A 22366-nucleotide genomic window follows, 5' to 3' on the forward strand; every position below is an offset into this window, starting at 1 on the left:
TAAAAACATCCACAGTAAAGTCACCTTTATTTTGGTCAGCAATCTGAATCTAGAGATTTATCTTTCCTCTATGTATTACAAGCTCATTATTCTTCTAAAGTTTCTTTTAGTCACCTTTTAAATATTATGCTTTTTGTTGTTTGTGGGGCTTGAACTCTGGGCCTAGGCACTGTCCCTGAGCTCTTCAGCTCAAGGCTACTGCCCTACCCTTGAGCCACAACCCCACTTCCAGTTTTCTAGTGATTAATTTGAGATAAGAGTCTTACAGTCTTAAGAGCCTGGGCTGGCTTTGAACAATAATCATCAGATCTCAGCCTCCTGAGTAGCTAGGGTTACAGGCGTGAGCCACCATACCTGGCATTAAATATACATTTTTATAACTTGCTTTCTCCATGGATGTAACATGTTTTCATTTGTCATTCATACTTACTCAATAAACACAATGTCTCACATACCATATATCTGATTATTTACTGAAGTGATCAATTGTTATTTGTCAAACCTCTAATAAAATAAATAAAATATTTTGCTGGTTAGTCTCAGCAGTATATAAAAATTTTCATCTCAAAATATGGCAACTACTCAGATTCATACTTTTGTTCTAATTGCTTTTAGTATTTTGCCTTCAGTTTTGCTTGTTTGGCTACATGAAATCTCACAAATATTTTGGAATCAGATTTCATGCAACTTTGACTGTATGCCAAATGAGGTGTTTTATACTCATGTCATGGTTGATGTGGTAGATGAGGATAAAACAAGGCAAACGCTCATCACTTGTTGTGGTCTTTCATCTTCTGGAAAAGAGGTAGGAAAGAGGGAAAGTGCTGACCACAAGTCTGACTCATTGTTATGCTGGTAAAATAGCAACACATTCAGAGGCACATGGTCAGCCACTATAAAACTCCCCTACTTCTTTCCCATTTTCCTACTACCTCTTAGAAACACAGACCTCTACCTTCATATTTGAAAGTGCCAAGCTCATTCTACTCCTGAACATTTTAATTTGTTGTTCCCTTGCAAGATCCTAACTAAATTCACGGAAGAATCTCTTCAAATGTACCCCCATAGAAAGCAAAGTACCACCATACTATTCAAAATAGGCTTGTTTGCCTTTTGCCATGTTCTAAATGTTTCTGAGGTTAAATCATACCCTGAAGTAATGAACCAAATCCACCCCAAAAAACAATTTTAAATATCTCTTCTATGAAGAAGACACAGACTCTTTTATATATAGAACCATATCTATGGGTTTTTTTTATCAAGCAATGTTTCCATTTTCCCTTCCTCCCTTCCTCTATCCCTTCTTTCTTCCTTCCCTCTTCTAGAATTAGCCTATATATGCACTGTAAAAAAAAGAAAGGGGAGGAATTATCCTTTCCTTTTAGAACCTTCTAGCTGACAATCTACTCTGAATTTTCAACTCCATTCTGGCTGTCTTCTGTGAATGTCTAATAGGATTCACATAGTAGGCAACTGATTTTTAAAGCTCATATGTATCATTTAAAGAAGAAATGTACTCCCTTGGCTGAATACTGCCAACATTTCAACATATGTACTCATTTCTACCAAGGACCAATTCCTTCATATAGCTGAAATACATACTCCCTTTGTTGAACAGCATCTGCTTTGAGGTGAACCAAACTTGTCTCCCTAAAGTTCACTGCTTCTGTAGGCTCTCCATTTTCCACCCAAATGATTTATTTAAAGCATTTCTGTACCTGTCTTGGTTTCTATTGCTGAGGAAAGAAATACTTTAAGCAGTTCTGTACGTTTTTCTTTAGCTTCCCTGCTAGGAACCATATCTCTTGCTTAGCTATTAGTCTAAATGTTCTTTTGCACAGGCGTTTGTCTTGTAATTTAAATTTAACTTCAAAGGTAAATGAAATTATTCAAGTCCAATAGATCCTTACTCTCTTTCCATCAGTATTATAAGTGATTTGCTTCCTAATCACCATTTAAAATAATGTATACATGCCTATTTTTATACTGCTAATATTCATCAGTGCTATACACAGCTGAATAATTATATCTGAAAATCATTGCTGCAAATTGGATGTTTATTTACAGAAACATCTAGCTGATGATCACTTGCTGGCAAGGTTAGACATGTTTCAAGTGACTCCAAAGGAGACTTAGCCTTCTTATAAAGAGGAAGTCTGCCCACTGCACAATATACTCATTTGGTCATTTGTGTTTCTAAGAGCACTAGGAGTCCATCAAAAGCAAGTTTGTCACATTTGAGGTTGAAATTTCATTTATTCACTGCAATAATATTGACTGTAATCCCCTAATTACATGTCTCAATGAAAGAAGACAGAATGTAGATACTGATCCAGCAGTGACTGTGAATGATAATATTGCTAATTCCTCTTAGTCACTGGGGTGGATTTCTTTTTCCCATTTCTTTCAAAATCTTACTTTCCTGTTTCCATAGGCCAATGATAAAACAGAAATTGTTGTGGTATTTTGGAAGGGTAATCTGGGAATAAGAACTGTGTTTCAGCATCTGATAGGCTCATTAATAACTAAATCTAGATACATGAAACAGACAAGGAGTTGGGGGCAAAGGACTGTTAGAAGTGGCAGCAAAATGTAAGAGAGGTTTATCTAGAGGCATAAGGCAGGAAGCAGGACACAATGACCATCTCTTCGAAAGTATTTTCAGTGCTTCTGAGTAATCTGTCCATTGTCACACTGTACAGGGATAGCATTTTGGTTGGCCCACAAAGGAAGAGGATCTAGCTGGTCTATCACGAATGACATGTCCACTATTTTCAACACTAAACATAGACTTCTAATAGATGTTTTCATCCGAGCATATTCCAAAAGCAAAGTGGTTATTACCAGTTAATCAACTGGTCATTAGACTAACCAACACATTACGTGATCAAAAAATTAACACTAAGCATTCATTTTGATTAAGGTTTGCCTTATAGATTAAAACATGGGAGTATAATCAACAAAGCTTTCAAGACTTCTGGCTAATAAATAATGTTGTAAAAATCCAAAGTGAACATGAAATTAAAAATAAATTCCAGTTGTCAGTGGCTTACACTTATATTCAGTGACTCCGGAGGCTGACATTTGTAGGACTATGGTTCAAGGCTAGGCAGTTAGAAGAGTTCACTAGACTCCATCTTAAAAAACAAAACAGTTAGGTATGGCCCTAACTTTAAACTACAGTACTTAAAAGAAGATCAGACTACTTATGAATGAACAGTACAATTCTTACTTAAACAAAAGCATTATAAAAAGTTCCATATGTAGACATATTGTATTTATTCACTTGCTTGTTTCATTTTGGTTTTTGTGACAAAATAGGTCTCACTATATAGCCCAGATTTATTTGAAATTCACTATGTAGTATAGATTGGTCTCAAATTTGATCTCATACTTGGATGTGTTGAACATGGGAAAATTGAAGTTAATTATTTTATTTTGTTTTGTTTTGTTTTGCAAACCACAGCAATGTTTTTAAAAGAATGACCTAGAGGCTGTGTGTATCTTAAACACATGGAGACCTTGGAGCCTGACTCTGTGGCCTTAGGTCTGAAGGTATGAGTCAGGTTTGGAGCTAGAATTGCAATATATTTTTAGAACATAAGTATCCCATGTGCATCTAGGGTGTGTGCTTGACACACCACAGTATTTGAGACGCTGACTAAGTCCAATAATTAGTCCACAGATTGAGAAAGCTGCACCCAGGGAATGCAAACGTTGTTTATAAAGCATTTACATCGACATGCTTAGTGTTAAGAAAATTATTTCTTCCTGGAAAATTCTATTATCTGTCAGTCTTCCATAACACATCCCTTTAAAAAATTGTGCTTTTTCACACTTTGTAAAGAAGAACAGAGTCTCTCTGATAATAAATTTTACAACGTTGCATTGCCCTTAGGTATAAATCATCCAGGCACTGAACAAAGGGACAATGCCAGAGTTCAGAGTTGGAGATGAGAACTTATACAAAGGCAGAAACTTGAGAGATGCAGAGAGCGAGAGAGAGAGAGAGAGAGACAGAGAGAGAGAGAGAGAGAGACAGAGAGACAGAGAGAGACAGAGAGAGAGAGAGAGAGAGAGAGAGAGAGGCTTCAATGTTGACAATGACTTTCAAATCTGAATCCCCGTCATTATTAGATTATGATTTCATTTCTTTGCCATGTGTTGGTATTTGTATTTTGTCCACAAATGTCCTTCATTTGTTTGTTAGCGTGAACAAATCTGAATAGCATCTCCCACTTGTCTCAAGTGACTTCATGCCTAAATAAATGCCACATAAACAAGAGAAAAGCTTTTTAAAACTATCAAGAAAGAATTTCTTGAAGTTACATAGACTTTTCTGCCAAAGCTGGCTCTGAACCACAATCCTCAAATTTCAGCCTCCTGAGTAGCTAGGATTATAAGTGTGAGCTATTGGCATTTAGCTCAAGGAAGAATTTCTTTAAAGTCTCCAAACTACTTCTAGAACCCCAAAGCAGTCACTCACATCTCATCAGCCTCATTAAATAGGATGGTGAAGTATCTATTTCAATGTATCTCTCTTTATAAATGAGGAAACGGAACCTTTTGAGGCAATTCAGTAACAATCCCAGACAAACAAACCTGCAGGTCTAGATGAAAGGAAAGTATCTGATCCATCACATAGAATAGTTTCGAAATGGAACTCGCTGCTCAGTAGTCTGCTATTATTCTGATTCATATTCAACAGTGGATGACTTAAACTTCAGAATTTTTCAAAAATATAATTGCTGTTTCAGCAATTTAGTTACCTAATTATTTGCTTGTATTCATTTTCAAGACAGGATTCTATGCTAAAAACACACCTTGTGAATATCAAATCAGGTTGCCATAGTAACAGGGTCTGTTCTCAACCAACTGCACTCTTAGCTAACTTATTTGATAATCATGGCTTTCTTACTAAAGCTGAGTGTTATTAAAGATTACTATGGAGTTTTATGTGTATTTTATTTTTGTCAAATATTAATTTCATAGGCTCTTCTTACATTATCCTCCAAATACTGTTCATTAGGAAAATGTTAAAAGACCTAAATTTGGTTTTGCTGACATGAGCCATTTTGTGTTTAAATCTGTTTGTCTAGGCAATGTGAAGAAAATGTCTAAGAAGAATTTAAATAAATTTTGAGAGATTGGGGAGAATGATCCTTCTCAACACAATAAATGACATGCGCACGTGTTCACCTGTGGGTGTGTTCTTAGTAGTGTCTGGAGAATGAAAAGGCCAACAGGGACACAGGATACCGCAATGCTGACTGACCTCTGCCTGGCATTCACCTTACAGATTTTGGAAAATCGAGCCTTTTAAGGACCAGTCAAAAAATTCTAAAAACTATATTTTGTCGGGTTCCTTGAAGGGAAATGTTACAATTTTCCTTCTTGAACAAAAGCCATATTGCCTGGATTAACACAGAAGCCATGTTCAAAAGTCTTTCAGGAGTCTGTATTTTAATACCACAAGAAAGCTATGACAATACATTCCCATCCTGCATTAAACATAAGATTTCACTCAACATATTTTCAAGCATGTTGTTATTTTACTTTTGAAATTACTTAGTGCTGAGAAATTCATTTCACTTTTGGTTGGCTGAATTTTTAAGCAATTATTTAACAAGCCTAGAAAATCTTTTACTGTGAGAAATTGAACCTGCAAATTGCTTTCAAAATGTACTGAGAAATTTATAAATATTAACCATGGCAGCTAACAAGGTTGACACAATAATATGTTTATTTAAACATCTAGTCATTTTTATTTCTTAAATATCAAGTCAGTGACTTATGTTTGTTTTTTCCAGATCTCTCATATTCCCTCAACCTTTGAAAAGTATTTAGATAACGGAGCTCTCTGTTTAGTGACTTAAGATGAAAGCTATCCAGTGCCTGGTTAGTTATTGCATTTTAGTACCTACTTGATGGCAACAATAAACAAATATTTATTTTTAGAGCTATCTCAAATGTGTCACAAAGGTGCAAGTGGAATGTAAGATTTTTTTTGGTAGCACTGGGATTTGAACTCAGGGTCTTGCATTTACAAGACAGGTGCTCTCGGAGTTATGTCTTCAGTCCTTTTTGCACTAGTTACTTTGCACATAGGGTCTTACTTCCAGTGTTATAATTTCTGAGAAGACAGACACACAACCCCACCCAGTGAAATGGCATTTCATTGTCTTTTTCTCACTGGGCTGGCCTGGACACTTGATCCTCCCAGACTCAGCCTCCCACATAGCTAGGGAGGTTGGCCCATGCCACTGCACTGAGTTTGTTTAGGAGGGGTCTTGCCTGTATGTCTAAGCTGTCCCTGAACCATGATCCTCGTTATCCTAGCCTACCAAGAAGCTAGGATTTCCAGTGTGGACTAATAGTACAGAATTCAATTCACTGTTTTCCTTAAGCAATTGAAGAATAAAATGCCACCGTGATGCCCAACCATGACTGGCTCCTTGGACAGTATTAACTACAAGGTAGGGTGTACTCACATGCAACCTCAATTCAATGTGAATATCAGAAAATTAATATGAATATTTTAAAACCTAATCAATCCTCAGTTACGTTCAAGTGCTACCAGTGTCCCAATAATGTCATGGTATCACTAATGACTGATACAGTGGCTGCTAAAAGGCACAATATTAAAATTTATTGTGCCTTGTCTTAGGAAGAAAAATGAAAAAGAGGCAGAGACAGACAGACAGACAGACAGACAGAGAGGATAGCAAGAGGGGGAAGAAGGAAAGTGACAGTGAAGGAAGGGACATGGAAGACAGGGAAGGAGAAGGGGTGTCATTTCCTAGAAAAGTCTGGGGCATATGCATTCTGATATTAATGACAAGAAAAATAGGCAAAGGTATGTGGTCCTCCTGAGCTCTTCTTGTGCCCAGCTTGCATATTACTGATGCTTGTGCCATATGGAATATCATATAGCTCAGGCAATGTTACACGATACTCAAATCCAACGTTTTTTTCACAGTCATGTGTATTTATCTCTGTGTGTGTAACTCAAAGAACATGGCATGTGGAGGAAAATGGGTTCTGGCCTCAGAAAGAATTTAACTCAGTGACAATTGTGCCACTAGGTTTGGTCTGGCCCTTACATTAGGAACAGCCTCTTCTAAATCCTCCGCCTAAGACTGGAGCTGGGGAATGCCACCATTTCCCAGAATTTCACAGCTGGCTCTGTCAGTTCCACTGTATGTCAGTGGCTGCCAAAAATAAGTTTTGTGCTTTTCTTGTCTGCAGTTGTTCTGCTCCATCTGTCTTCAGAACAGCTCTCCTGAGGCTCTGAAACTATCCATTTTCTTTATATGTTCGCTCCAAAGATCACTGCTAGAGTGGCTCTTCACATCCGTGGGCTGGCTATGGTCCAGACTTCCAACAACTCATCTTTCTGTGTCTTCAACGACTAGAAACTCCTGTCTGTGATAGAAATGAGGCTGCTCCAAGGAGCCAGCTCCAATTCAAGGCCCACAAGGCTTCAGGTAGCATGGCTCCACACCCCAGACCTGGGGAGAGCCCTTCCTGAAACTCACCCCTTTCGTTTCCTTCACAGGTCATTACAGATTCTCCGTCACCTTTAATAAGATTCCTGCACAAAACATAAATGTCTCTGGACTGACGTTTAAAACCCTTTAAAAGTTGACTTTCACTGATAATTTACACTGTATCTTTAGTCTCCATCCACTTGGTTCAAGGCAAGAGGGTACTTCAGTTCCTGTCTCTGCCTTGGAACTGTGTTCACCTCCTGATTGCCAGTTTGACACGGTGACCAAGGTGGTTCTTTGTATGAAATCCCTCCACAGAAAGCTTCTAATCACTTCTTCTGTTACTCGGGGAAAGAAAAATAAATCGATAGAGCCCTTTTTTTTGGCTCACAGGGCCCTCCTTATTCTCTACTCTCTCCCATTCTTTCCAACCTATTTCATAAAGCCTGACAAGTACATGTCCATTTCTGGATCTGTTCTTTTACTCTCCTTTTTGACTGGATCCTTCGTTTCCTTCTTATAACCCTTGGCATCTAATGCAGGCACCCTTGCACCTCCTCCCTGTCACGCTCCGATGTGGTTGCATGCACAACTGCATTTTGCAGTCCTTTTGTGCCTCATAAACTGGGAACTCCATCTTATACAATATACATTTTCTTTTCTTTTTTCCCCACACTCAGTAACTTTGTATTTAAAATGGAGAATTTTGATACTGGAGACAGTGTCTTACTTATTTCTATACTTCTGTCTCTACCATGCACCATTCTGCATGGCATATAATATGATCTGGATGTAATTTTGTAGAATAATTAAGCCAGTGAATGTCAAATGTCATCACCTGCTATGCATTTCTGTTGGCTTCCTACCTTCAGTGCATTATTCTCTTGCTCCTTTTCACATTTTTAGTCTGAACTTTCCTTCCAGTTGAGCTCAAATCCTGTATTAGTATTATTTGTAAAATGACTCGTGGTGAATACTTCTTGCTTCTGGCTCTTACGTGATAGATTTGGATAGCAAATATATTGATCCATTAATGAAACACATATTTTCATAGAAAAAAAGTCTACCTTTGGTTAAAGTAAGTACATTATTTGACTTTAGTATCCTCAATTTCTTCGTCTTTAAAACAGATGATAATTTATTGAATCTGGAAAAGTGAACATTACTTTCACCTGCATTTGTGATATCTTTTCCAATTAGTGCTTAGGATATACTTAATCACCATATATTCTGTTTCTGAACGGATAAAAATTTGTTTCCTCTCAAATATAAATAAGTTTGATCCATTAAGTCTCAATAAGTTGAAACATCAAACATCCTGGATTTAAAATAACCTGGCATTATTCAGAGTCATTATTTGAGAGGAAATTGACCCAAAGTACCAAAGGAAAGACTTATATCAAATGTGGAATTTCAAAGCCTACGGGAAGGGAAGATAGTGGAGAAGGTAAAGAAACCATGTCAATCTCAAATGTTTTGATTATTGGAGGCAACGTGTAGATAAAATCAGTTACCATAGAATGAAAACCAGAAGACAGGCAGAAGTATGGATAAACAAAACTCTACACCCTGTAAATACAATAGTTGCCACCAAACACTGCCTGACAGTGACCTAGAAAACAGGCCACATATAAGGGACATTTCAATGATTTGAAATCAACCAAAAATCTATGTCAAAAATCCAATTTGAAATTTGAAAAGAAGAATGGGAAAAAGAAGTGTGTGTGTGGAGGGAGGTGGTGAGGTCTAGTGCACTAGCTACATGGCTCTTCTCCAAAGAACCCTTAAAAACACTCATCGCGTACATGCAGAACAAAGGATTTTTCCATATAAGAGAACTTCGTTACTAATACAGCTAGCTAGACAAAGGTACTTCCTAAGCTAACAACAATCTCCGTTGCTTTTTGAGTTTGTTGTTGTGGATTTCTTTAGGTAGTTGGCTCGTGGGACTCCCTGGTTCTCTCTTTTTGTCAGAGAGAGCTAGGCAGCGTCCCTATTGTCTCGGCGCCATCTTCCTTCCCCCTGCATTAGCGTTTATAAGTTAATTATTATGGTCCTCTAAACTGTCAAGATGGAAATCTGAAATAGAGCCAGGAAAGGTTTATCCATGAGCCAAATCTAGCTTGTTAGAGCTTTGGTTAAACCAACAATTGAATCTCATTAGAAGAAAGACACATTCTTGTATTTATGTAACTTCTTTTGTGCTATCAGGACAGGAAATGCCATCTCAGAGCCTCAATACATGTCATTTTGCCTTACGGAAAGCATTGTGACTTCTTAGATGAGACTATAGTGCTTCAATTCAACATTTTAATCATCAATAAAGCCTATGGATCTTACTTTTGACATAAATCAACTAATCTTGATTTCACTTTTTTTATTTATCAGCTCCACTACTACTCTAATTTAGTTACTAGATATTTGTATGTGCAAGGTTTTCTTATCCAGTGTCCTACAGTCTCATTATAATCAGTTCTATTCGAGTATTCATGACATGAATAGGTACAGATATACAATGCCCACCCCTCTTTCTAAGAGTTCAAGAAGGCTGGCTAATGTCATTAGTGTCTTCATAGTCTGAAATTTAAGTTAGCCTTAATCAAAGTTCCACGTGAATTCAGGGCACTCTATAGTCCACCTGTGCATATCACAGACAGAGATATTTATACATTATGTGTGGTCATAACAAATATTTTTGATAGAAATATTATCCAGACTTTAAGGTAGCTGCAATGGGATGAGAAAGTTACTACATAAATAATCTTAGTAAATGATAGTTCAATAGGATTGTCTGCTAGTGACTCAGCAAATTAGTTTGTAGCATGTATGGCTGATATGATAAATGCTGTCGAAGATGATTGCATACATTTTATATTCTATGGTGATCATGTACCTAGAACAGACCTCATATACATTGTCATTCAGGACACACTGGGTATGACAGGGTGTGAGTAAATAGAACCTTCCTTCTACAGAGGAACAAGATATCAAGGTGTACCCTACAGGTCATGCAATCATTCATTTACATAACGTTTTAAAATAGTCATTTATTAAGTGGATTTACACAATTAGTTTAGATGCTACGGACTATCTAATCTACCACCACTATTTAGCTTTGGAAGAACAGCAGCAAAACAATTATCAATAACATCCAAACTAAGGTTGTGATTGTTTTCCAATAAAACTATATTTACCCATAGATAAGAAGTCAGATCCGACCTTCAGGTTATATTTTACTAAATTATATTTTAACAGTGTATGAATGGCTATTCTACTTATTTACAAGTCAGATCCTTCTCTGTAGATATCAGTTTATGATATTTGTATGTACCCTAAGTACATTCTACCATGTTATCTATCTAGTTCATTAGCTCATTTTAAATTAAAAATAATTAATGTGTTTAGCTCTCTAAATTGTTTATATGTTCTGTATAGTCATCACTTATCAGCTAACTAGTTTGCAAATACATATCCTCATTCTGTAGATCACTGTTTATTCCTTTAGATAATTTCCTTTGCTGTGCAAAAGATGTTGTTGTTACCTATGACCCTGAAATGCTATCTAAAAAGTCATTGGTAACATCACTATTTTAAACAATGCTGTTGTGTTTTCTCACATCGTTTGATGATCTCAGGATTTGCATTTAGGCCTTTGATCCATTTTGGTTGACTTCTGTGTGGATAAGCGGTGGGATCTGGCTGCATTATTCTTCATGTGTGTATAAGTGATCTTAGCATCATTTGGTGTAAGACTGTCTTTCCTTTACATTCTTTTTTTTTTAAAAAATTAATTTTATCATCCAGGTGAAGTAAGGGGGGTTTATAGCTTCATACATAAGACAATGAGTATATTTCTGGTTGAACATTGTTACCTCCTCCTTCGTATTTCTCCCACATTACTTCTCCTCAGCCTCCCTCCAAGTTGTAAAGCTCATTTCCAGCATATTTTGGATATGGTTGTTGCACTGCCTTGCCATTTGTCCTTTGTCTTGTCATTTTCTTGTGCTCTTTCCCTTCCCCAATTCAGATAAACATATACATAAGACCCAGGGACTAAAATCAAATACAGTAACAACCGGGGATAAAACAAATGAAATAAATGAAGTAACTTCACACAGTACCTCAAGACAACAACAAAAACCTCTCGTTTCCATATCTTGGGGTTCATTTTGCTTAGCCTCATCTTACATGGTCATGTATACATAGCTATTGAGCTATCCTCTTCTAGGACTATCCTAGACATATACTAATTATTACAAATGAGCGAAACCATGGAGTCTATGTTCCTTTGGGTCTGGCTTATTTCACTTAATATAATGTTTTTCCAAGTCTTTCTATTTCCTTATGAATGGGGCTATGTTGCTCTTTCTGATGGAAAAATTGAATTCCACTGTGCACGTACACCATATTTTCTTGATCTATTCTTCTACTCAGGGGCATTTTGGTTGGTTCCATATCTTAGCTATGGTAAATAACGCAGTAATGAGCATAGTTGTGCTGATAGTGTGGCCTTGTTTGTGGTCTTTTGGGTAAATGCACACGAGTGGGATTGCTGAATCATAGGGAATTTCTGTGTTTAGTCTTTTGAGGAAACTCCACACTACTTTCCAGAGTGGCTGAATACTGTTGGTGGCAGTAAACTTGTTCAATCACTATACGTTCTTATAACTATAAAAACTCAGTCTGCTGTATGAAAGTGGATTAATTTCTGTTTTTTATTCTATTCCACTAACCTATGTGTCCACTTTTTGCTAGTATCATGATGTTTCATGACTACAGCTTTTAGTATGAAATACAGTTGTGATACCACCAGATTTAGCCACTTCCTTCTCCTCTTCTTCCTCTTTTCATCTTCTTTGTCCTTCTTTTCCTTTTCCCAGGATCACTATGGATTTTCTGAGTTTTTATGCTTCTGTATGAATTTAAAGATTGCTTTCTATTTAGTTGAAAAAATGATTCAAAAATAGCACACTGGTTAGAGATTCTTGTAAGTAGCATGGTCATTTTAACCATATTAATTATTCTAATGCACACACATAGGGTGTATTTTCATTTTTATGTCCTCCAGAGTTCTTGTCATCAGTGTTTTATAATTTGCATCTTCATTTCCTTGGGTTAATTTAATCCTGATTATTTTAATTTTATGGCTATTATGAATGGGATCATTTTGATGCCTTTTCAATAAATTCATTATAAATGTTTAAAATGTAAGTCTTTTTGTGTACTGATTTGGCATCCTGCTACTGCACTGAATTCATTAATCTATTCCAAGAGTTTTTTGATGCAGTATTTAGGTTTTTCTATGTATAAAACCTTGTCATTTTCAAACAAGGATAATTCAATTCATTCTTCCCTATCTGTATGCACAAGTTTCTCCTTTTTTTGCCTGCGTACTCTAGATAACACTTTGGTGCAATGTTAGTAAATGTGATAGAAAGTCTTGTTCATGAGTTCAGAAGAAATAGATGAGATTTTTTTTCCCAGCTCAGTATGGTATTAGCAATGAGTTTTTCATAGGCAGTATTTAGTAGTTTTTTATGTTCCAGGACTAGGTCTTGAACTCAAGGCCTGGGCACTGCTCCCGGACGTTCCTGCTCAAGGCTGATGAGCTATCACTTGAGCCACACATCAACATCAGCTTTTTGAAGGTGTCATTTTCACTTTCTTGATTCTTGCTTCACCACAATGCTATCTGTGTAGCTGACATAATTTCCAATCTGAGTTTCTCAAGTAGCTTTCCCAGGGGCATATTTTTTATGGGATACCAGTTTGATGGCTGCTTGGGCTTTGTTTATACAGACACAGGAAAGTACAGCTTCTGTGCCTTCTTCATTTTTTTTATTGATATTAGCAGTACAGGTATGCCTCAGTCATCTAGACCGAAGCAGTTCATGAAGGAGCATGACATGGAAGCTTCCACAAGTCTGTGTCCTCACCTCCATAGAGCCAAGACCTGACAGAATTAGTAGCACTGTGTCATTGAAAGAAATTCACCTCAAACACTGAGCTGTATCCAGTGTTATCTTTGAAAGAAGTTCTAACCACCCTCTCCTGAATGGTATGCACAAAGACACCCATGTAGCAGATGCCGAATCACTCACACAAATGCTGATGATAGTTTTCAGACACCTCGGACTGGGTAATTCTGACTACCATTTGTTCCAGTCCAAGGACTTTAAGGCCAGAAGCAAATGCCTTTTCAATTTCTTCTGATTAATGTCCCTCCACAGAATATCTGCCATTTCTAGAGGGTCCTCATGCTATTCTCCAAGGCAAACCTACCCTGAACTGATTTGGAAAGCAAATGGGTTGTGTTAAATAAGCACTATTAGATTTTTAAAGTACTTGGAATTTGCTGGTCCTCACTGCTGGACATTAAATATTAGATTTCTGAAGCAGATTCATCAAATAAAAATTTCCCTCATTTCTTTTCTAAGTCTGGATTCATTAAGTAAGGTAATGGCATCGGTGTATTGATTTGATCAATAAGGTGCCTAATTATATAAATGTCACATAGTACAAATTAAGTCAATTTGGACAAATTTCCATAGAATTCCCGAGATATCCATGATCAGACTTCTCTCTTTCTTTCTTCATTTCTTTCTTTTTTCTTGTTGTTGTGGGGCTTGGACTCTGGGCCTGGGCATTGGCCCTGGGCTCTTCAGCTTAAGGCTACTTCCCTACTCTTTGAGCTTCAGTGCCACTTCTGGTTTTCTAGGGGTTAATTAGAGATAAGAGTATAATGGTCTTCAGGGGGGGTGGAAAATATTCTAAATCTATATAGTGGTGATATTTTTAAAATACTAAAAGGGATTACATTGTACACTTGACATGAGTGGCTTGTATGGATGTATATGATTTATATCACAATAAAGCTACAGAGAGGAAAGAATTTATCCTAAAGTATTTGCTCTAGAAAACAAGACTATAGATGTGACATTGATTTGTTATAATACTGAGATAGTAAGTTGCTTCTCATTGTAATTTAAAGCTAGCACTTTGCCATCTCATCATGGCCCAATTTCTAGACAACGTCTAGTGTTTATCAATCTATATTCTCTTGTCCTCCATGTTTTGTTGGCTCCTCCCCACAATAAACCTTTGTCACTCATGAAAAAAAAAGTATAATAGTCTTTAGTTCCCAGCCTGGCTTTGAACCATGATCCTCAGGCATGAGCCACACCCCACCCAGATAAGACCAAATTTCCACTTAGTTAACATTAACAATCTTTTTTTTGCCAGTCCTGGGGCTTGAACTCAGGGCTTGAGCATTGTCCTTTGGCTTTCTCAAGGCTAGAGCTTTACCAATTGAGCCACAGCACCATTTCAGGCTTTCTCTATGTATGTGGTACCAAGGAATTGAAGCCAGGTCTTTGTGTAAGCTAGGCAAGTACTCTATCACAAGGCCAAACTCCCAGACCCTTGGTTAACATTATTAAAAAGCAAGATATAATTTTTCTCCATGAGTATCACAGAATCTCAGATATATCTTCTGTGTAAAATAATATTTTCAACTTAGAATTCATGCTCACATAGAAATTCCATTTCACTTTCATGAGTGATCTTTGACCTTGAAATGAAAATGAAATCTGTTCATTCACCTCTAAATACCACAAAGGCTCACCACTATAAAATACATTGTTATTTCACAGTATTACTTCAATACAGTTTATTTAAGTGTCATGGGCTATGTAGAAAATATGAACCAATCCTCTGGAACTTTTAGATCATGTTTCCTTTTTCAACTCACCTGTTAAAAATCTCTTCTTTGAGGGACCGGGAGTTTGGCCTAGTGGTTAAAATGCTTGCCTAGCATGCATGAAGACCCGGGTTCGATTCCTTGGTACCACATACATAGAAAAAAGCCGGAAGTGGTGCTGAGGCTCAAGTGGTAGAGCTCTAGCCTTGAGAAAGTCCAAGGACAGTGCTCAGGCCCTGAGCTCAAGCCCAGGACTGGCAAAAAAAATCTCTTCTTTGAAAGGATAACAGAAAATAATTAGAGATGCTCAGGCTTCAAGAGAAACAGAAAAAATTCTCTTGAAGCAGTATAATCATGGTGAGATGCTGACAGCAACACTGATATGTGTTATAAGGTCTCTTAGATTTCCTAGCAGCCACACAGAAGAAAGAAACAATAATGCCCACAAGGAAAAGTAGTCAACCCAAGCTATTATTAAGAGAAGAAAAGTAGTTTTTTAAATTATAAGGTAACTGAGTCATAAGAATATGAGAATCTGATAGCAAAAGAAAGAGCAGAACAATGGACTTAAAACTGAGTTTGCTAACCAAATGGATAGAAACCTAGGTCAAAACTTGTTGAGACAGAGAGAGAGAGAGAGAGAGAGAGAGAGAGAGAGAGAGAGAGAGAGAGAGAGAGAGAGAGAGAGAGAGAGAGAGAGAGAACAAGCGAGAGCAAGCAAAGTCCCCTGCAAGGATGAGATTCCTCCATCCATCCCAGGTTTCAGCACCATTTGTCAGGAAAGATCAAATGGACAAAAGAAAAGAAAGGGGGGACTGAGACCTCAACAGATCAGGTCAGATTTTAATCACTGCTGAAGAGAGGCACCAAGCAGCACCCATGGGCTGGGAGATAAGAGGAGTGCAGAGAGGAACTCTGGGGCTCTGTACAGGCACATGAGCTGCAGCAGAAGATCACAGACATTATGAAGAGCACTTAGGTCAAAAGCTATGCTGCCCCTATTGTGACAGAAAAGAATGGCTTTTTTTTAGATAAGTCAGTGGTGATGTTTTTACTGTCCCACTCTGGGGTGGAGATTTCTCTGACTGGAGGTTGGGGAAGATGGGCAGTGGGCCTGGGGGTGTTACTGAGGTGTGTGAGAACAAGGCAGATTCTCATCATATAATGATTTCTAATTTATCCTTGTGTGTGTGTGTGTGTGTGTGCATGTGTATGTGTTTGCGTGTGCGCACGTGTTGTAATTATATTCTTCCCGTTTAAGACAATTTCTTGATAGGTACTGAAAGCTGGCTTGGAATTCAGGATCCTACTGTCTCAAGACCCTAAAATGCAGGTGTCTATTCACTGCTTTGCATCTTTCTTTCAATGCTAAGTTTTCTGCCTGGAATAAAACTTGTGTGAATTTAGACAAATTATATTGCTTCACTATGGTTTATGTTCCCCATTCTAATATGGAGAAAATGATATTATCCCCGAGGATTTATCTGAGAAATTCAGGTTGTCATATTTCCACTTTTGCTAGAGGACAGGCATATTACAAAAACTTTTAAAACAATAGATGTGTTTCTTTTATAAGGATGGGCTAGACATCACAGCATTTTCTTTGTCTTTAGTTTTCATTTGCCAGAACAAGCTCAAAGTTTATAAAGATTACTCCAATTTGCATATCTGGGAATTAGAAACCTTATCTATTCAAAAAGTCTCAATTCAAATAACAAAGCCTCACTGGTCAGGCTTCAATGGCCAAAGAAAACAAAGCTGTAGAATCATAGAATTTTTGGCAAAGTGTACAGAACTCATCTGGCATTCATGATCTAAGAATGTCACATGAGGCCTGGGAAAAATCTTGATTATAGAAGATGAAATTCTCATTTCTTCCAACAAATTTATTGATTCTTTTTACTTCTGATCTTTTTCCACAATTTCCCACTCATTTTTCACAAAACAGAAAGCTCAGAGTACATTCAGAATAAAAACTGTTTCTTACCTCTACTTTCCTAAAAATTGTCAAGTCATCTCTCTCCCCCAGGACAGAATTGGCCAACAAATTTGAAAATTAGCTTTCATTTGTCTACCAACTGAAGAACTCAAGAACATACCCATTAATCTGCCTACTATTTTTTTTATCATCTTTCTATGTATGGATAAATTTTCCATATGCCATCTTACAATAGTCTATCATGAGAATATTTGATAGTTGTAGTATGCATTCATTGTTTTATTCAAAACTACAGGCTAATGCTTAAAAGTACACACCAAGAGGCTCATATTGATTAAACACAAAGATAATACAGATCATAAATCCCCCACAATAAGCAAAGCAATAATAAAACTATATCAATTTAACCCTCCTAGTTACCATAGTCAACAAAATCTTATGTCAACAGATGAATCCTATTGTTTTTTCCAGAGTGAACACTTGGCTTTACCCATGAGAGGCTCTATATGGGGCAGAATAGAGTCCTATTTGACACTCAGTGGCTTTGGCAACTGGCATCACTGCTTAATGATCTATGCATCAATATTCTTCATTTGTCATTTACCATTTCTAAATTATAAACAAGTCAAAGATCAGCAATTATCCAGTACTTTGGGCTTTAGTCAAAATACATTCACTGGGTATATTTGTCATACTTCAATTCCACAAGAGCAGATAGAGATTTCTTTTTTTTAATTTATTTTTATTGTATTTAATAAAAGGGTAACGTGATATTTGCCAGACAGAAGGTGCATTAATTCACATACATTGATACCCTTCCACATGTCTTGGTCCCATTACCCTCCCCCACCCCCTCTTGGCTTTCCCCCCTTCCCTGTCCAATTTCAAGTAACCAAATACAAAGATAGAGATTTCTGAGTTAAACTTTCTGTAGTTTTTTCTATTTTTGTAGCTTATTATTTGGTTGTTATTATGAAGATGAAGTACAGAGGGTTACGATGTCATAAGTTAGGTGAAGAGTACATTTCTCTTTGGATAAAGGCACCCTTTCATCTCTCCCTTTTTGTCTTCTTGTCCCTCACACAGGTTGTATAGCTCCTTTTCAACATAGTGTTTATTGAGTACCATTGCCATCGCTTTTATTATTTTTAATAACAACCACAAGACCACATTCTACTGCAGATAAATCATCCATCTCTAGTTTAATACATAGGAATCAGCCAGGAATGCAAAAATAAAATATATTTGTTCAATCCAAAAGAACAATTACAGTGTTGGCTTTCTAAGTGCAAACGTGATTACATAATGCCTTATTGGAGAGATTAAAATATATCTCTTATGTATCCATTCAAAATATTATCAAAATTATCTTTCTCATTAAAAATCCATTATAGATCCAAGAGTAAAATTTTTGATTAAATATATGATTTTTAAAGGAGATGTGAAATACAGTGACGCAGAACATAACCCATCATCAAAGAAGTAGGAATCCAAGTTCAGTACATCTTTAAAGGGTGAAAGACATAATCTACTGTATTAGTTAAGATGCAGGTGCTGCAAGTGAGATAAACTCATTCTGGAGTGGTCCCTGCAAAAGGATTGTGTGTGGGGGGAGTGGGAGGGCGGGAGTTTGGCCTAGTGGTAAAGTGCTTGCCTAGCAAGCATGAAGACCCGGGTTCAATTCCTCGGTACCACATACATAGAAAAAAGCTGGAAGTGGTGCTGAGGCTCAAGTGGTAGAGCTCTAGCCTTGAGAAAACCCAAGGACAGTGCTCAGGCCCTGAGCTCAGGCTCAGGACTGGCAAAAACAAAAAGAAAAGGATGGTGTGAGCCATCTTTTCTTGGTAACCTAGAGCTAACCCAGTTTTCCTCTTTTTCTTGTTTATTGTAGTTAAGAATGACTGAGTAAGGTGCATTATCCTATGACAGCAGCAGCTCTATTCCTGTCTCCTATAGCAACCAGGATATGTGATGCTTCTGTCAGTAGATTGTTCTTCTGGTGTAAAGCCTGAGGCAGGCTGTTTTCTGAGGTTGGTTAGCTTCAGTGCAAGTGGAAAATGCACAGACAATACCTTATTACCATGTAAACTTTCCTGAGTCTTGGGAAACCATCTTGCTCTGCATCATAGACTGGCTGCCTACAGATGGACTTTGGTACATATCTGTAGGTGATTGAACCAATGCACTGCATATAATATGCTGTGTGGGGAAAGATTCTGAACCTTGCAAAAAACGTTAAGCTGACTGTATCATCTACCCACCCTTAAACTGATTGCATGTAACTTGCATGTGCACATTCTATTTCACTGGATACATACATGCTATAACCCGTTCACATTGGACCGGTTTCACAGAAGACTAGAGAGGGAGGGAGGGAGGGAGAGAGAGGGAGAGAGAAAGAGAGAGAGTGATAGAGAGAGAGAGAGAGAGAGAGAGAGAGAGAGAGAGAGAGAGAGAGAGAGAGAGAGTGGGGGGGGGCGGATATTTGAGCAATATTACATTACATGTCCACAGAGGTTTAGAGGTGTACATTTCCAAGTTAAAGTGGACAATTATGGACCAAAACCCACAAACTTTCTCTTGTTCAGTGCCTTTTCACCAGCACCTAGACCACTTATTGGCAGTCTATATAGAGGGGAAGGAAAAGTATTGGCTGGATGAATTGACTCATTAATAAATAACACTATACGGTGTGAAAAAAGTTCCTTTGGGTTTTGTTTTGTTTTATTTTGTTTTTACCCAATTCAATCCTTTTGAAGTACTGACCACACAACCTTGGTGGCCTGTTTGGAATCTTAAGTAACTCTTGTAAGTCTTCACGAAGAGAAGATGGAGAGCCTTTAATATATGTCATATGGATTTTGCAATTTGATCTTCGTACCCCTTTTCTAGACAGAGAATCTCTGACCTATTTTCTCAAGTGTGCAGTTAGTTGACGTTAATAATGGACTTGTGCTAAGTATAAATCAAGTGTGAAGCAGCTGCTTTAACCTGGCCCCTCAAAAAACATTTTCAATTCCACCAGCATACAAATGAGTGTTGTAAATAGGATTTATTGGGGGAGCTTCTATGCCGAGAGGTCCCTAATAAATATTTCAGAAGCAAGAACTAAAGAAGACAATAAGTTTGAGACAAACGATGGTAATGTTAATGGCAAAATGTCAGAAAGGTATTCAAGGTTTTCAAGCTTTATGTATTTTCCTTCAAAAGATGAGCTTTTGAGCAATTTCATGTGTCTATTATACCCAACTTTTATTAGAGTCCTCAGGGAGTTTTCAGAATGCTCAAGTGAACAAATTCTATCCCTCTCAATGTTCCTGCGTTTTCTGGAGGCAATCAGGCACCCAGGAATTTAGACCAAGACTTTGTTCATCAATAACTCCCAGACACCCAGCTTTCCCTATGAAGCATTTCAATACTCCTTATCTTTGAACACAATACTTCTCATCTTTGTGGATGTTAGTTTTAGCTACATTCAGGCCATTATGCAGTTCAATTAGAATACAGAGTATTTTCTAGATGATCTTCTTCAGAAGGACACTTGTTTGAAAATCAAGACAATTAACTTTCTTCAGAGACTTAATAAAAGACAAAAGCTCTTAATGTTTTGGGAAAGAACTTCATAATCATGCAATGTACCAAAAATACATTAAGATAAAATTTATTATTTTTACTAAAGAAAATACAAAAGATTACCTTCCTTTTATACTGATTATCTGTTAAATGATTAGAAAAATATTTAAAACTTTGTATCGGTTCCTAATATCCACATGGTATTCCTTGTTAGATATCAAATTAAACAAAAATCTGTACTTGAAAACTGAATTGTGTTTTCCATAAGATTCCTGAGATTCCATAAGATTTCCATAAGTCCACTGAGATTAGCCTCTCTACCACTAATCTTTTCCTGTTCCATTACTTTTTTATTTCTTGTACTTTTGGAGATTTTCAGTGCTTTTATTCATTTATTTATTTAGCCAGTACTGGGCCTTGAATTCAGGGTCTGGGCACTGTCCTTGAGCTTTCTCAAGGCTAGACCTCTACTACTTGAGCCACAGCACCACTTCCAGCTTTTTTTCTATGTATGTGGTACTGAGGAATTAAACCTGGGTCTTCGTGCATGTTAGGCAAGCACTCTACCATTAGGCCAAACTCCTGGCTCTTGTATTTTTGGTTTTGCATTTTTTGGGGGGGGTTGAATTTCAGGCCCCACACTTACTGGAAGAGCACTGTGACACTTGACCTGTATCTCCAGCCTGTATTACATTCATTATTTTTGAAATATGACTTCATACTTAATACCTGGCCTGAAGTCCTCCTGTTTATACCTCAAGGTAACTTGCTTAAGAGGAAAATAAACATTAAAGGATGCTTAAAAATATTAATGTTAAAAGTGATTTGACTGTGTTCTAATACTGCTCAACTCCTGCTCTTTAAGCATAGAGAGAGACTCTCTCTAATCATGGTGTTTTCTCATCATCCAATATGGCACCACAGACACATGCATGTACATGAACACTCTCTCCCTCCCTGTCTCTGTCTCTGTCTCTCTCTCTCTCTCTCCCTCCCTCCTGTCTCTGTCTCTGTCTCTCTCTTTCTCTAGTTCCCTCCTGTCTCTGTCTCTGTCTCTCCCTCCCTCCTGGCTCTGGCTCTGTCTCTGTCTCTGTCTGTCTCTGTCTCTGTCTGTCTCTCTCTGTCTCTGTCTCTCTCTCTTGCTCTCTCTGTCTTTCTCTGTCTCTGTCTGTCTCTGTCTCTCTCTCTGACTCTGTCTCTCTCTCTCTCTTGCTCTCTCTGTCTTTCTCTGTCTCTGTCTGTGTCTGTCTCTGTCTGTCTCTGTCTCTCTCTCACTGTCTCTCTGTCTCTGTCTCTCTCTGTCTCTCTCTCTGTCTCTGTCCCTGTCTCTCTCTCTGTCTCTCTCTCTCTCTCTGAGTGATTTTGTGCCTTTCCAAGAGCAGACTAGTGCTGTATGAATCCCACCAGGTTTGACACAAGAAGAGGTCCTGCATTTGCTTAAGAAGCGGCAGAACCCAGGAGTGATATAATCAAGTCTCCATCACTGGTAACCGTGTAAGTCCAAGATTCAGACTTCCTAATGCTACATTTTCCAACACTTAGTTTTGAATCCATTAGTGTAAAATGTGATAATATTCTCTCTCTCTCTCTCTCTCTCTCTCTCTCTCTCTCTCTCTCTCTCTCTCTCTCGCCAGATAGATAGATAAATAGATACATAAATACATA

This window comes from Megascapheus bottae, unplaced genomic scaffold, assembly GCF_031878675.1.
Source record: "Megascapheus bottae isolate mThoBot1 unplaced genomic scaffold, mThoBot2.hap1 HAP1_SCAFFOLD_107, whole genome shotgun sequence".
NCBI lineage: Eukaryota > Metazoa > Chordata > Mammalia > Rodentia > Geomyidae > Megascapheus > Megascapheus bottae.